This window comes from Bos indicus x Bos taurus, chromosome 8 (genome assembly GCF_003369695.1).
Source record: "Bos indicus x Bos taurus breed Angus x Brahman F1 hybrid chromosome 8, Bos_hybrid_MaternalHap_v2.0, whole genome shotgun sequence".
Classification (NCBI taxonomy): domain Eukaryota; kingdom Metazoa; phylum Chordata; class Mammalia; order Artiodactyla; family Bovidae; genus Bos; species Bos indicus x Bos taurus.
In genome coordinates this window covers 58,991,717-59,007,928 of record NC_040083.1, presented here as the reverse complement: position 1 = coordinate 59,007,928, position 16,212 = coordinate 58,991,717, and positions in this window count along the sequence as shown.

Here is a 16,212-nt window from a genome sequence, read left to right as displayed (position 1 = left end):
GGCCAGGCCTCCCTGTCCATCACCAACTCCCGGAATTCACTCAGACTCACGTCCATCGAGTCAGTGATGCCATCCAGCCATCTCATCCTCTGTTGTCCCCTTCTCCTCCTGCCCCCAATCCCTCCCAGCATCAGAGTCTTTTCCAATGAGTCAACTCTTCGCATGAGGTGGCCAAAGTACTGGAGTTTCAGCTTTAGCATCATTCCTTCCAAAGAAATCCCAGGGCTGATCTCCTTCAGAATGGACTGGTTGGATCTCCTTGCAGTCCAAGGGACTCTCAAGAGTCTTCTCCAACACCACAGTTCCAAAGCATCAATTCTTCGGTGCTCAGCCTTCTTCACAGTCCAACTCTCCCATCCATACATGACCACAGGAAAAACCATACTCCAGTATAAAGTAAAAAGTTAAGAAAGGGCTACATATTGCTATGACTTTTCAGCAAAGTGCCAGATACTATTCTAAACTCTTTAAATATATTAAATCATTAATTTTCACACCATCCCTTTGAGATTCTGTATTGTTTCTACCTTTTACTGGTGATGAAAATGAGGCACAAATATGTTAAATAACTTTCTTAAGGTCCCATAGCTAATATGTGGTAGAAGTGAGATTGAAATCCAGGTATTCTGACATCAGACCCCAAATTCCTAACCATTTAGCTGTACTGCCACTAAGAAAGAACTGGCTGCTAATCATTAATATACAGAATTCTAAAATTAGTACTTGTTTCTCTTTTTTTTTTGCTTGGTAACATGAAAGAGAAGAGAGCTTTACATATAGTCTGGGGGTCCCAAGCCTTCTTTAGAATTACACTGTAATAGTGATTTCACAGATAGGGTTCTCTGAACAGTTTTCAGTAAGTGTTTTATTTCTAGGCAGTTCGACAGGCTTAAATGGAAGATGAGGCTGTAATAGTATCACTATATAAATCTTTGTTGGTTCATTCCTTCCTTCATTTAAGAAAAAAAGTGTCTCAAGCTGAGAACTAGAAGGGGTGTAAATTAGAGTAAGACACAGTTCTTTCTTTCAAGGAGATGTGATCTCACAGAGGAAACAGGTAATTGACAGAACCATCATGCAAAACAAAAAATGAGATGTGCTCAGTAGAGGAATGAAATGCAGTGAAAGTTCCAAGGATTAGCGGGACAGATTACCTTGTGAATGGAGGTGCTTGGGTTAAGGAAAACACTTGTGTATTTCCTTCAGTTACTTCAGTCCTGTCCGACTCTTTGAGATCTTATGGACTGTAGCCTGCCAGGCTCCTCTGTCCATGGGATTCTCTAGGCAAGAATACTGAAGTGGGTTGCCATTTCTTTCTCCAGGGGATCTTCCCAACCCTGGGATGGAGCCCTCATTTCTTATGTCTCCTGCGTTGGCAGGTGGGTTCTTTACCACTAGTGCCCCCTGGAAAACTCATAATTTTCATTTAACTTACTGTTGATATTAAAGTATTACAGACAGTATAAAAGTTTATAAAATTCCTTTATTTTTAAAAGAAAATTACATGTAGAAAGGAAAAAAAAAGGAGAACAATTACATGCAAAGTTCTCATACTCGGAAGAGACAACTTTTTGTTATGTTGCAAGACTTATTTAGAGAAAGGAGAGCACATTGGTGAGCACAAACATTTTGAAGATGTTTACCTTATCTCTGAAGTGGGGGGCACAGAATAGAATGACGATGCACAAGGTAAGATTTTCAAGGTCAAAGGAATAGCAAAAGGAAAGCAAGGTGGGATTGAACAAGGTAGGTCTAGAGGCAGCCAGGACTCTGAGCAGGGTCAGAGGTTGCTGTGGAGTAGCCTGTACCACACAGACCTACTCTTGCAAGATAGAGATGGTGTTTTAACTTTATGTGAGTATGTGAGATATCCTTTAATTATGGCAAACATATGCCGCAAGTATTCTGGGATGGTATGATTTCAAATATTTGATTCCATTATGGCCACAAGTTCTTGTCAATGAGATTGACAAATACGGTCATCATATTCATGTTATTATCTAGAAAGTAGAGATCACTGTATGTTCAGCAAATGTTTAATAAATAAAGAGTTGCAAAAGTCGGAAAGGGGCTATTTGATAAGGAAGGAACTCAAAATACTCAGATGCTTTAATGTGTTAGGTAATAGGAAATGCCTATAAGTTTTTGAGCAGGAAGTAGCATGTTAAAGACCACCCCACGCATTTAGAGGTACTGTCTTTTAGATAAGGGACTGGGTGAGAGTGCATATGACCTTGTCATTAGTTTAAATGAAATTTTGAAATATAAACATGAGAATAAGGGTAATTTCTCCTTAGTTGTAGATAAAAACCTGTTGGAATATTAAAGAGACTGGTGGGAGAGGAGGAAGTGATGAGAATGCCACTGAACAATTTTTGTCCTTTCTATATCCTGTTGGTGACTTCCAGTGGAAGAGGGTTGTTGTTAGTTGCTCAGTAGTGTCTGACTCTTTGCAACCCACAGACTGCAGCATGCCAGGTTTCCTGGTCCTTCACCATCTCCTGGAGCTTGCTCAAACTCATGTTATTGACTTGGTGATGCCATCCAACCATCTCATCCTCTGTCGCCCCCTTTTCCTCCTGCCTTCTGCCTTTCTCAGCGTCAGGGTCTTTTCCAATGAGTCGGCTCTTTGCATCAGGTGGCCAAAGTATTGGAGCTTCAGTTTCAGCATCAGTCCTTCCAATGAATAGTCAAGGTTGATTTCCTTTAGGATTGATTGGTTCGATCTCCTTGTATTTTTTTTTTTTTTTTCACGATTGATCTCCTTGTAGTCCAGGGGGACTGCAAGAATCCCCTCCAAGATCTCTTCAAGAATCTCCTCCAACACCACAGTTCAAAAGCATCAATTCTTCAGCACTCAGCCTTCTTCATGGTCCAACTCTCACATCCATACATGACTACTCTAAAAGCCGTAGCTTTGACTAGATGGGCCTTTGTTGACAAAAATAATGTCTCTGCTTTTTATTATGCTGTCTAGGTTTGTCATAGCTTTTCTTCCAAGGAGCAAGAGTCTTTTAATTCATGGCTACAGTCACCATCTGCAGTGATTTGTTATTCAGCATTAAGTATGTTAATTGTAGGTTTTGTGTAGAAGTTCTTTATCATTTTAAGGAAGCCTCTAGGAGCTGAGGATAGCCTCCAGCCAATAGCCAGCAAGAATTCAGGGCCTTCAGCCTTATACCCACAGGAAATAAATTTTGCCAATAGTCTGAGTGAGCTTGGAAGTGTATTCTTTTTTTTTTTTAACTAATTTTTATTGGAATCTAGTTGGTTTACAATGTTGTGTTAGTTTCTGCTGTACAGCAAAGTGAATCAGTTATAGGTATACATATATCCACTCTTTTTTAGATTCTACTCCCATATAGGTCACTACAGAGTATTGAGTAGAGTTCCCTGTGCTATAAGGTTAGTTCTTATTAGTTATCTATTTTATGTGTAGTAGTATGTATGTGTCAATCCCAGTCTCTCAATTTATCCTCCCCCTCATTTCCCTCTTGGTAACCATAAGTTTTTTTTCTACATCTGTGACTATATTTCTGTTTTGTAAATTTATGCCATTTTTTTTAAGATTCTACAAATAAGCGATATCATATGATATCTGTCTTTGTCTGACTTAGGGAGTATGCTTTTCCTTGATGGTATTAGTCTTCTATTGCTGTATCAGATTTTTACAAACACAGTGGCTTGAAACAATACAAATTTATTATCTCATAATTCTGAGGATGAATCCAAAATGAATCTTGTGGGGCTAAACATCGAGGTCAGCAGGGCTATATTCCTTCTGAAGGATATGGGGAAGAATCCATTCCTTGCCTTTTCCAGCTTCTGGAGGCCATGTATATCCTTTGGCTTCTGGCTTCTTCCTTCGTCTTCAAAACCAGCAATGGCTAGAAATTCTTTCTCATACTGCATTATTCTGACTTCTTATTTCATTGTCACAGCTCCTTCTCTAACTCACCTGCATGCCTTTTTCTCTTATATAGACCTTTGTGATTACATTGGGCCAACCCAGATAATCCAGTATAATCTCCAGTTTAAGACCCTTAATTTAATCACACCTGCAAAGCTGCTTTGCACGTTCAGTTCAGTTCAGTCACTCAGTCTTGTCCAGCTCTTTGCGACCCTGTGGACTGCAGCACGCCAGGCTTCCCGGTCCATCACCAACTCCTGGAAATTACTCAAACTCATGTCCATCGAGTTGGTGATGCCATCCAACCATCTCATCCACTGCTCTCCCCTTGTCCTCCACCTTCAATCTTTCCCAGCATCAGGGTCTTTTCAGATGAATCAGTTCTTCACATGAGGTAGCCAAAGTATTGGTGTTTTAGCTTCAACATCAGTCCTTCCAATGAATACTCAGGACTGATTTCCTTTAGGATGGACTTGTTGGATATCCTTGCAGTCCAAGGGACTCTCAAGGGTCTTCTCCAACACCGCAGTTCAAAAGCATCAATTCTTCTGTGCTCAGCTTTCTTTATAGTCCAACTCTCACATCCATACATGACTACTGGAAAAACCATATCTTTGACTAAATGGACCTTTGTTGGCAAAGTAATGTCTCTGCTCTTTAATATGCTATCTAGGTTGGTCATAGCTTTTCTTCCAAGGAGCAAGCATCTTTTAATTTCATGGCTGCAGTCACCAACTATAGTGATTTTTGAGCCCAAGAAAATAAAGTCTCTCACTGTTCCCATTATTTGCCATGACGTGATGGGACCAGATGCCATGATCTAAGTTTTCTAAATGTGGAGTTTTAAACCAACTTTTTCACTCTTCTCTTTCACTTTCATCAAGGGGCTCTTTAGTTCTTCTTCACTTTCTGACATAAGGGTGGTGTCATCTGCATATCTGAGGTTATTGATATTTCTCCCAGAAATCTTGATTCCAGCTTTTGCTTCATCCAGCCCAGCATTTCTCATGATATGCTCTGCATATAAGTTAAATTAAGTAAGGTGACAATATACAGCCTTGACATACTCCATTCCTGATTTGGAACCAGTCTGTTGTTCCGTGTCCAGTTCTAACTGTTGCTTCTTGACCTGCATACAGATTTCTCAGGAGGCAGATCAGGGGGTCTGGTATTGCCATCTCTTTAAGAATTTTCCATAGTTGTTGTGATCCACACAGTCAAAGGCTTTGGCATAGTCAATAAAGCAGAAGTAGATGTTTTTCTGGAACTCTCATGCTTTTTCAATGATTCAACGAATGTTGGAAATTTGATCTTTGGTTCCTCTGCCTTTTCTAAATCCAGCCTGAACATCTTTAAGATCTCAGTTCATGTACTGTTGAAGCCTGGCTTGGAGAATTTTGAGTGCAATTATGTGGTAGTTTGAACATTTTTTGGCATTGCCTTTCTTTGGGATTGAAATGAAAACTGACATTTTCCAGTCTTGTGGCCACTGCTGAGTTTTCCAAATTTACTGGCATATTGAGTGAAGCACTTTCACAGCATCATCTTTTAGGATTTGTAATTGCTCAACTGGATTTCCATCACTTCCACTAGCTTTGTTTGTAGTGCTTTCTAAGGCCCACTTGACTTCACAATCCAGGATGTCTGGCTCTAGGTGAGTGATCACACCATCATGGTTATCTGGGTCATGAAGATCTTTTTGTATAGTTCTTGTGTATGTTCTTGCCACCTCTTCTTAATATCTTCTGCTTCTGTTAGATCCATACCATTTCTGTTCTTAATTATGCAGATCAGGAAGCAACAATTAGAACTGAACATGGAACAATAGACTGATTCCAAATAGGAAAAGGAGTACATCAAGGCTGTATATCATCACCCTGCTTATTTAACTGCTTCATTGTATACTCCAAGGCCAAATTTGCCTGTTACTCCAGGTATGTCTTGAGTTCCTACTTTTGCATCCATCCCCCTATAATGAAAAGGATATATTTTGGGGGTGTTCGTTTTAGAACGTCTCGTAGGTCTTCAAAGAACCGTTCAACATCAGCTTCTATAGCATTACTGGTCAGGGCCGAGACTTGGATTACTGCAATATTGAACGGGTAGCCTTGGAAATGACCAGAGATTATTCTGTTGTTTTTGAGATTGCATCCAACTACTGCATTTTGGATTCTTTTGTTGACAATGATGGCTACCTTTTTTCTTCTAAGGGATTCTTGCCCGCAGTAGTAGATATAATGGTCATCTGAGTTACATTCACCCATTCCAGTCCATTTTAGTTCACTGATTCCTAAAATTTCGATGTTCACTCTTGTCATCTCCTGTTTGACCACTTTCAATTTGCCTTGATTCATGGACCTAACATTCTAGGTTCATATGCAGTGTTGCTCTTTACAGCATTGGACTTTACTTCCATCACCAGTCACATTCACAACTGGGTGTTGTTTTTGCTTTGGCTCCATCTTTTCGTTCTTTCTGGTGCTATTTCTCCACTGATCTCCAGGAACATATTGGGCTGACCTGGGGAATTCATCTTTCAGTGTCCCATCTTTTTGCCTTTTCATACTGTTCATGGGGTTCTCAGGGCAAGAATACTGAAGTGGTTTGCCATTCCCTTCTCCAGTGGACCACATTTTGTCAGAACTCTCCACCATGACTTGTCTGTCTTGGGTGGCCCTACACGGCATGGCTAATAGTTTCATTGAGTTAGACAAGGCTGTCGTCTATGTGATCAGTTTGATTAGTTTTCTGTGATTGTGGTTTTCATTCTGTTGGGCCTCTGATGAATAAGGATAAGAAGTTTAAGCTTTGCATGTAAGATAACCTATTTACAGATTCTAGGGATTAGGATCCCAGAATTAGGTTGGTGTATTTCAGAGATCATTATTCTACCTGTTAACCAGTCAAACCTCCATTTGAAAACACAGCCCAACCAACACCTTGATTGCAGCCTCTTGAGACCCTAAATATAACATGTTGCTAAACCATGTGGGAACTTTGAAAAATGTGAGATAATAAATGTGTTATTTTAAACCACTATGCTTATGGTAGTTTGTTAAAGAACATAGAAAACTAATACAATGGGCAGATTGTTCATAATATTTCCTTATCCTTTTTAACATCTGTAGTTCCTGTAGTGGTGTCCCTTGTTTTATTCCAGATAATGGGAGTTTGTTTTGTTGTTTTTTTTAATCCCTTTGGTCAGTTTGTCTAGAGATTTGTCAATTTTATTAATCATTTCAAAAAATCAACTTTTGTTTTAACCGATTTTCTCTATTGTTTTTCTATTTGTAATTTTATCAAACTTGAATCTTATTTTTACTATTTTCTTCCTTTTGTTTTCTTTGGATTTGGTTTGTTTTTCTTTTTTTTAGTTTAAAGGTGGAATCTTAAAAGTTTTGTCTGAGATCTTTCTTCTGTCTTCAATGTTTTTAAATTGAGATATAACTCACATACCATAAAATTCAACCTCTTTATATAATTCAGTGGTTTTCAGTATATTCACAGTGTTGTACAATGCTTACCAATATCTGATTTCAGAACATTCTTTCTTACTAATATAAATATCCCCAAACTTTAATATGTCATATTTTCATTTTCATTCAATTAAAAAATATTTTGTCATTTCTCTTAAGACTTAGGCTGTGCCTCTTCACAGTCCAACTTTCACATCCATACATGACCACAGGAAAAACCATAGCCCTGACTAGACGGACCTTTGTTGGCAAAGTAATGTCTCTGCTTTTGAATATGCTATCTAGGTTGGTCATAACTTTCCTTCCAAGGAGTAAGCATCTTTTAATTTCATGGCTGCAGTCACCATCTGCAGTGATTTTGGAGCCCCAAAAAATAAAGTCTGACACTGTTAAAAAAAAAAAAAAAGATTTAGGCTGTGGTACATGGGTTATTTGTAGTATCTTTAGTTTCCAATTATCTTAGGATATCCCTCTGTGTCTTTCTGTCATTGATTTCTATTTTATTTCATTATGGTTCAAGAATATATTCTGTATGACTTCATAGCTTTTAGATTCATTAACTTTTATCTTATGGCCTAGAAATATGGTCTACCTTGGTGAATCTTTCATGGATACTTTAAAAGAATTTTGTTAGCTGAGGTACTCTATGAATGTCAGTTAGGTCAAATTGGTTGACAGTATTGTTCAGGTCTTTTATATCTCTGTGATTTTCTATTTGCTTGTTCTATTGATTACTGAGAGAGTAGTGTTTACTTGTGAATTTGACTTTTAGTAATACTAGTTTTTTGGAGAAGGCAATGGCACCCCACTCCAGGACTCTTGCCTGGAAAATCCCATGGGCGGAGGAGCCTGGTGGGCTGCAGTCCATGGGGTCGCTAAGAGTCGGACACGACTGAGTGACTTCACTTTCACTTTTCACTTTCATGCATTGGAGAAGGAAATGGCAACCCACTCCAGTGTTCTTGCCTGGAGAATCCCAGGGACGGGGGAGCCTGGTGGGCTGCCATTTATGGGGTCGCACAGAGTCGGACACGACTCAAGTGACTTAGCAGCTTAGCAATACTACTTTTTGCTTTGTGTATTTTGAGTACCAGTTGTTAGTGCATATACATTTAGCATTGTGATGCTGCCTTTGTGAATTAACTCTTTTATCATTATGAAATGTAGCTCTTTATTCGTGGTAGTGGTCCTTGTTCTGAGGTTTACTTTATGTGACATTAGTATAGCCACATTAGTTTTCTTTTTATAGGTAAAATTTTTTTTAACTTAAAATTTTTATTTATTTATTTTTGGTTGCTCTGGGTCTTCGTTGCAGTTCATGGGCTTTCTTTAGTTGTGGCGAGTGGGGGCTACTCTAGTTGCAGTGTGTGGGCTTCTTACTGCAGTATCTTCTTTTGTGTGTGGAGCACAGGCTCTGGGTTGTATGGACTTAAGTAGTTGTGGAATATGGACTCAGTAGTTGTGGTGCAGAGGCTTAGTTGCCCTATGGCATATGGGATGTTAGTTCCTGGATCAGGAATCAAACGAGTGACCCTGTAGAACTCGTGTTCCCTGCGTTGACACTTAACCACTGAACCACCAGGGAAGTCACTACTTTCGTTTTGTTTTGATTAGCGTTTCCATGGTATTTATATTTTCATCTTTTAACTTTTTATTTATGTATATCTTATTATTTAAAGTGGATTTCTTATAGATAGCATATGTGCGAGCTTAGTCACTTAGTCTGTGTCCGACTCTTTGTGACCCCATGTACTGAAGCCCTGCCTGGTTCCTCTGTCCGTGGGGATTTCCAGGCAAGAATACTGGAGTGAGTTGCCATTTCTTTCTCCGGGGGTTCTTCCCAACCCAGGGATCGAACCCAGGTCTCCCGCATAGTAGGCAGATTCTTTACCATCTGAGCCACCAGGGCAGTTGGTTACTATTTTTATCCAATCTGACAAAGTCTTTTGTTCAGTGATGTGTTTATACAACTTATATTGAACATAATTGTTGATGTGTGGATTTAGGTCTCTTCCTTTCCTTATGTTCCAGAGGAGGCAGTGGCACCCCACTCCAGTACTCTTGCCTGGAAAATCCCATGGACGGAGGAGCCTGGTAGGCTGCAGTCCATGGGGTCGCTAAGAGTCGGACATGACTGAGCGACTTCACTTTCTCTTTTCACTTTCATGCATTGGAGAAGGAAATGGCAACCCACTCCAGTGTTCTTGCCTGGAGAATCCCAGGGACGGGGAAGCCTGGTGGGCTGCCGTCTATGGGGTCACACAGAGTCGGACACGACTGAAGTGACTTAGCATTAGCATTTCCTTATGTTCTGTATTCAATCATTCTGCAATTGTTTTTAACATCTTTATTGGGAATTTGCATACCATAGAATTTACTTAAGTGTATGATTAAATGATTTTGAATTGTAGTTTTGTATAACCACCACCAGAGTTCAATTTTAGAATAGTTTTACCACCACAGAAAGATCCCTCCTGCCAGTTTGAAGTTACCACCCCCAGTTCAGTTCAGTTGCTCAGTCGTGTCCGACTCTTTGTGACTTCATGAACCACAGCACGCCAGGCCTCCCTGTCTATCACCAACTCCCAGAGTTTACAGAAACTCATGTGCATTGAGTTGGTTATGCCATCCAACCATCTCGTCCTCTGTCGTCCCCTTCTCCTCCTGCCCTCAATCTTTGCCAGCATCAGGGTCTTTTCAAATGAGTCAGCTCTTCGCATCAGGTGGCCAAAGTATTGGAGTTTCAGCCTCAACATCAGTCCTTTCAGTGAACACCCAGGACTGATCTCCTTTAGGATGGACTGGTTGGATCTGCTTGTAGTCCAAGGGACTCTCAAGGGTCTTCTCCAACACCACAGTTCAAAAGCATCAATTCTGCGCTCAGCTTTCTTTATAGTTCAACTCTCACATCCATACATGACTACTGGAAAAACCATAGCCTTGACTAGATGGATCTTTGTTGACAAAGTAATGTCTCTGGTTTTTAATATGCTGTCTAGGTTGGTCATAACTTTCCTTCCAAAGAGTAAGCGCCTTTTAATTTCATGGCTGCAGTCACCATCTGCAGTGATTTTGGAGCCCAGAAAAATAAAGTCAGCCACTGTTTCCCCATCTATTTGCCGTGAAATGACCGGACCAGATGCCCTGATCTTAGTTTTCTGAGTGTTGAGCTTTAAGCCAACTTTTCTTTCTCCTCTTTCACTTTCATCAAGAGGCTCTTTAGCTCTTCTTCACTTTCTGCCATAAGGGTGGTATCATCTGCGTATCTGAGGTTATTGATATTTCTCCCGGCAGTCTTGATCCCAGCTTGTGCTTCTTTCAGCCCAGCGTTTCTCATGATGTACTCTGCATATAAATTAAATAAGCAGGGTGACGATATACAGCCTTGACGTACTCCTTTTCCTATTTGGAACCAGTCTGTTGTTTCATGTCCAGTTCTAGTTGTTGCTTCCTGACCTCCATACAGGTTTCTCAAGAGGCAGGTCAGGTGGTCTGGTATTCCCATCTCTTGAAGAATTTTCCACGGTTTATTGTGATCCACACAGTCAAAGGCTTTGGCATAGTCAATAAAGCAGAAATAGATGTTTTTCTGGAACTCTCTTGCTTTTTTGATGATCCAGCAGATGTTGGCAATTTGATCTGTGGTTCCTCTTCCTTTTCTAAAAGCAGCTTGAACATCTGGAAGTTCACGGTTCACATATTGCTGAAGCCTGGCTTGGAGAATTTTGAGCATTACTTTACTAGCATGTGAGATGAGTGCAATTGTGTGGTAGTTTGAGCATTCTTTGGAATTGGAATGAAAACTGACCTTTTCCTTTCCTGTGGCTACTGCTGAGTTTTCCAAATTTGCTGGCAGAGTGAGTGCAGCACTTTCACAACATCATCTTTCAGGATTTGAAATAGCTCAACTGGAATTCCATCACCTCCACTAGCTTTGTTCATGGTGATGCTTCCTAAAACCCACGACTTCACATTCCAGGATATCTGGCTCTAGGTGAGTGATCACACCTTTGTGATTATCTGGGTTGTGGAGATCTTCTTTGTACACGTCTTCTGTGTATTTTTGCCACCTCTTCTTAATATCTTCTGCTTCTGTTAGATCCATACCATTTCTGTTCTTTATTGAGCCCATCTTTGCATGAAATGTTCCCTTGGTAGCTCTAATTTTCTTGAAGAGATCTCTAGTCTTTCCCATTCTATTATTTTCCTCTATTTTTTTGCACTGATCACTTAGGAAGGCTTTCTTATTTCTCCTTGCTATTCTTTGGAACTCTGCATTCAAATGGGTATATCTTTCCTTTTCTCCTTTGCTTTTTGCTTCTCTTCTTTTCACAGCTATTTGTAAGGCCTCCTCAGACAGCCATTTTTCTTTTTTTGTTTTCTTTTTCTTGGGGATGGTCTTGATCCTCCTGTACAATGTCACGAACTTCTGTCCATAGTTCATCAGGTACTCTGTCTATCAGATCTAGTCCCTTAAGTCTATTTCTCACTTCCACTGAATAATCTTAAGGGAGTTGATTTAGGCCATACCTGAATGGTCTAGTGGTTTTCCCCACTTTCTTCAATTTAAGTCTGAATTTGGCAATAAGGAGTTCATGATCTGAGCCACAGTCAGCTCCCAGTCTTCTTTTTGCTGACTGTTTAGAGCTGCTCCATCTTTGGCTGCAAAGAATATAATCAATCTGATTTACTACCCCCAGTCAACTACAAATCTGCCTTCTGTCTGTATAGATTTACCTTTTCTGAACATTTGATATAATAGAATTGATATAATGTAATAATATAATATATGATGTTTTATACTTGGCTTTTTAAATTTAGCATGTTTTGGAGGTTCATTCATGTTGTAACATATCACTTCTTTCCTTTTTATTTTCTAGTAATCAATTGCATATACCCTATTTTTTGTTTAACTATTCACCAGCAAATGGAAGTTGGTTTATTTCAGGGTTTTGGCTATTATGAATATAATGCTGCTATGAACATTTACATACAGTCTTTGTGTAGACATATTTTCATTTCTCCTAGATAGATACCTAGGAGTGGAATTACTAGAACATAAGAAGCGACTTAGCAGCAGCAGCAAGATACATAAGACACCTGGGTTCGATCGCTGGGTTAGGAAGATCCCCTGGAGAAGGGAATGGCTATCCACTCCAGTATTCTGGCCTGGAGAATTCCATGGGCTGTATATTCCATTGAGTTGCAAAGAGTCGGACACGACTGAGCGACTTGCACCCCAGGATATATTTATTTTTAAGTTTTAAAGAAACTGCAAACTCTTTTCTTAGGTGGCTATACCATTCTCCCCAGCAATGTTTGAGGATTCCACTTTATCTGCATATTCTCCAACACATTTTGTTGTCTTTTTGACTATAGACATTTTAATAGATGGTAAGTGGTGTCTTATTGTGGTTTTAACTTTAATTTTCCTAATTACTAAAGATGTTGAGAATTCTTTTATGTAGTTATTGGCCATATATATACATCTTCTAAAATGTAAAACAAAATCTTTTGCCCATTTTAAAATTGTGTTGTCCTCTTATTGAATTCTTTATATATTCTGGATATAGGTCCTTTATCAGGCATCTAATTTACAGATATTTTCTGTCAGACTGTGGCTTGTCTCTTCCTTGTTTTATTGCTTAACTTTTATTGTATAACTTTTAAATTTTGATTAAGTCCACTTTAGCAATATTTTCTCTTCTGAATTATATTTTTGGTGTTGTTATGGTATGCTTATGTTTTAGGAACTTTTTACCTGATCCATGGTTATGAAGGTTTTCTCCTATAAATTTTATAGCTTTACCTTGTTTATTTAGGTCTGTGGTCCAAGTTGAATTTTTGTGTATTATGTGAGGCAAGGATATTAACTCATCTTTTCCAATTTTCCAGCTATCCAATTGTCCCAGCACCATTTGTTGAAAAGACAGTTTATTCTTCATTACATTGCTTTGGTACCTTTGTCAAAAATAAGTTGGCTCTATGTGTAAGGATATATTTCTAGACTCTCAGTTCTGTTTTATTGATCTATGTCACTGTCATGCCAGTATCATGCTATTTCAATTACTGTTGCTTTATGTTAAGTTTTGAAATTAGAAAATTTAAGTTTGTTCTCTTTCAGTATGTTTTGTTTATTCTGTCCTTTGAATTTCCATATAAAATTTAGTATCAATTTGTCAGTTTCTGAAACAAGACAGCTTGTGTTTTAAAAGGAATTGCATTGAATCCATAGATTTAGAGAGAATTGATATATAATAATATTTAGTCTTCTGTGAACATGAAATGTCTCTCCATTTATTTAGATTTTTATCTCAGAAGTATTTTGTAGTTTCCTGTATATAGCTCTTGTATTTATTTTGTTTAATCCTAATAATTGTGTTTTTAATTTTTGGATTACCCCTTGCTGGTATTTAAAAACACAAATGATTTTTATATAATCTTGAATCTGGTGACCTTCTGAACTAATTAGTTCTATATATGAGTTTTTATATGTGTGTGTGGTTTTTTTTTTTATTCCATGGTTTTTTAACATACAACATCATGTTATTAGGGAATGAAGACTGTTTTACATCTTCCTTCCCGATATACATGCCTTTTATTTCTTTTTGTTCCTTGTTGCAGTGGCTAGAATCATCAGTGCAATGTTGAACAGAAGTGGTGGGAGCAGACATTTCCTTGCTCTTGATTTTTAGGAGAAAATTATTCAATATTTCATAGTCTCCATAAAGATGATGTTATCCATGGGTTTTTCATAGATGCCATTTATCCTGTGTGCTGTGTGTGCTCATTCGCGTCTGACTCTTTGCAACCTCATGGACTGTAGACCCTCCAGGTTCTTCTGTCAATTCTCTGTCCATGGAGTTTTCCAGCAAGAATACTAGAGTGGGTTGCCATTTCCAGACCCAGGGATTGAATCTGTGTCTCTTGTATCTCCTGCATTGGCAGGCAGATTCTTTACCACTTCGCCCCTTGGAAAACTGACATTTATTGTTGTTGGTGTTTAGTTGTTAGGTAGTGTCCGACTCTTTGTGACCCCATGGACTGCAGCATGCCAGGCTTCCCTGTCCCTCACTGTCCCCTGATTTTGCTCAAACTCATGTCCATTGAGTTGATAATGCTGTCCAACCATCTCATCCCCTGTTGCCCCCTTCTCTTCTTGCCTTCAATCTTTCCCAGCATCAGGATCTTTTCCAGTAAGTCAGATTTTTGCATCAGGTGGCCAAAATACTGGAGCTTCAGCTTCAGCCTCAGTCCTTCCAATGAATATTCAGGATTGATTTCCTTTAGAATTGACTGGTTTGATCTTGAAGTCCAAGGGACTCTGAAGAGTCTTCTCCAACACCATAATTCGAAAGCATCAATTCTTCAGCACTCAGCCTTATTTATGGTCCAACTCTCACATCTGTACATGGCTACTGGAAAAACCATAGCTTTGACTATATGGACCTTTGTTGGCAAAGTGATGTCTCTGCTTTTTAATACACTGTCTAGGTTTGTCATAGCTTTCCTTCCAAGAAGCAAGCATCTTTTAATTTCATGGCTGGAAATTCTCATCTCTTCTTAGTTTGTTGAAATTTTTTTTCATGAATTGTTTGGAGTTTGTTAAATGTTCTTTCTGTGTCTGTTAAGGAGATCATGTAGTTTTTTGTCCTTTATTCAGTTAATGGTGTGTGTGTGTGTGTGTGTGTGTGTGTGTTAGTTGCTCAGTCGTGTCCAACTCTTCAACTGTTTGTGATCCCATGGACTGTAGCCTGCCTGTCCATGGAATTTTCCAGGCAAGAACACTGGAGTGGGTAGTCATTCCCTTCTCCAGGAGATCTTCCATTCTCAGGGATCGAATCCAGGTCTCCTGCATTGCAGGCAGATTCTTTACCATCTGAGCCAGCAAGGAAGCCTGGCTTCCTTGTAATGATGGATATTACATTAATTAACTTTATGTATTAAATAAATCTCATATTTCTGAGATAAATCCCACCTGATCATGTTTTTTAATCCTTTTTATATTTTGCTGAATTCAGTTGCCTGTTATTTTGTTGAGAATTTTTATATTTATATTCATGAGGAAAGTTGGTTTATGATTTGTTTTTCTTTTGATGTCTTTGTCCAGTATTTCTGTCATGATAATGCTGAGTTAACAGAATGAGTTGGGATGTGATCTTTCCTCTACTGTTTTCTGAAGAGTTTGGGAAAGATTGATATTATTTATTCTTTAAATTTTGATAGAATTCACATTTGAAAGTTTATCTGGGCCTTGGATTTTATTTGTTGAGAGATTTTAAATTATTTATTCAATTTCTTTACTTGATATGGATCCATTTGGACTTTCCAATTCCTCTTGAGTTATTTTTTACAATATGTATCTTACTAGGAATTTGTGTGTTTTGTATAAATTGTCCAAGTTATTGTCATGAAGTTGTTTATAACATTCCTTTATAATTCTTTTAATTTCTCTAAGGTTGCTGATGATGTCTCTTTTATTTCTACTTTAGAAATTTGTTCTCCTTACCTCTTTTTGGTGAATCTACTTGATAGTTTATCAGTTCTGTTCTTTTGATTTTATTGATTTGCTTCATTGTTTTCTATTTTATTGATTTCTATTATGTTCCTTATTTCCTTTCTTGTGCTAGCTTTGGATTTAGTTTGCTCATTGTTTCCTATTTTCTTGAGTTTAAAACCTAGGGTGTTGATTTAGGATCATTCTTTTCCAGTACAAGCATTTACCTGTGCCTTTTCTCTTGCCTTCTCATCTCCTTAGAATGCTGCTGTAGTGACTCTTTTTAAAAATTTTATTTATTTGTTTATTTTATTTTTGGCTGCACTGGA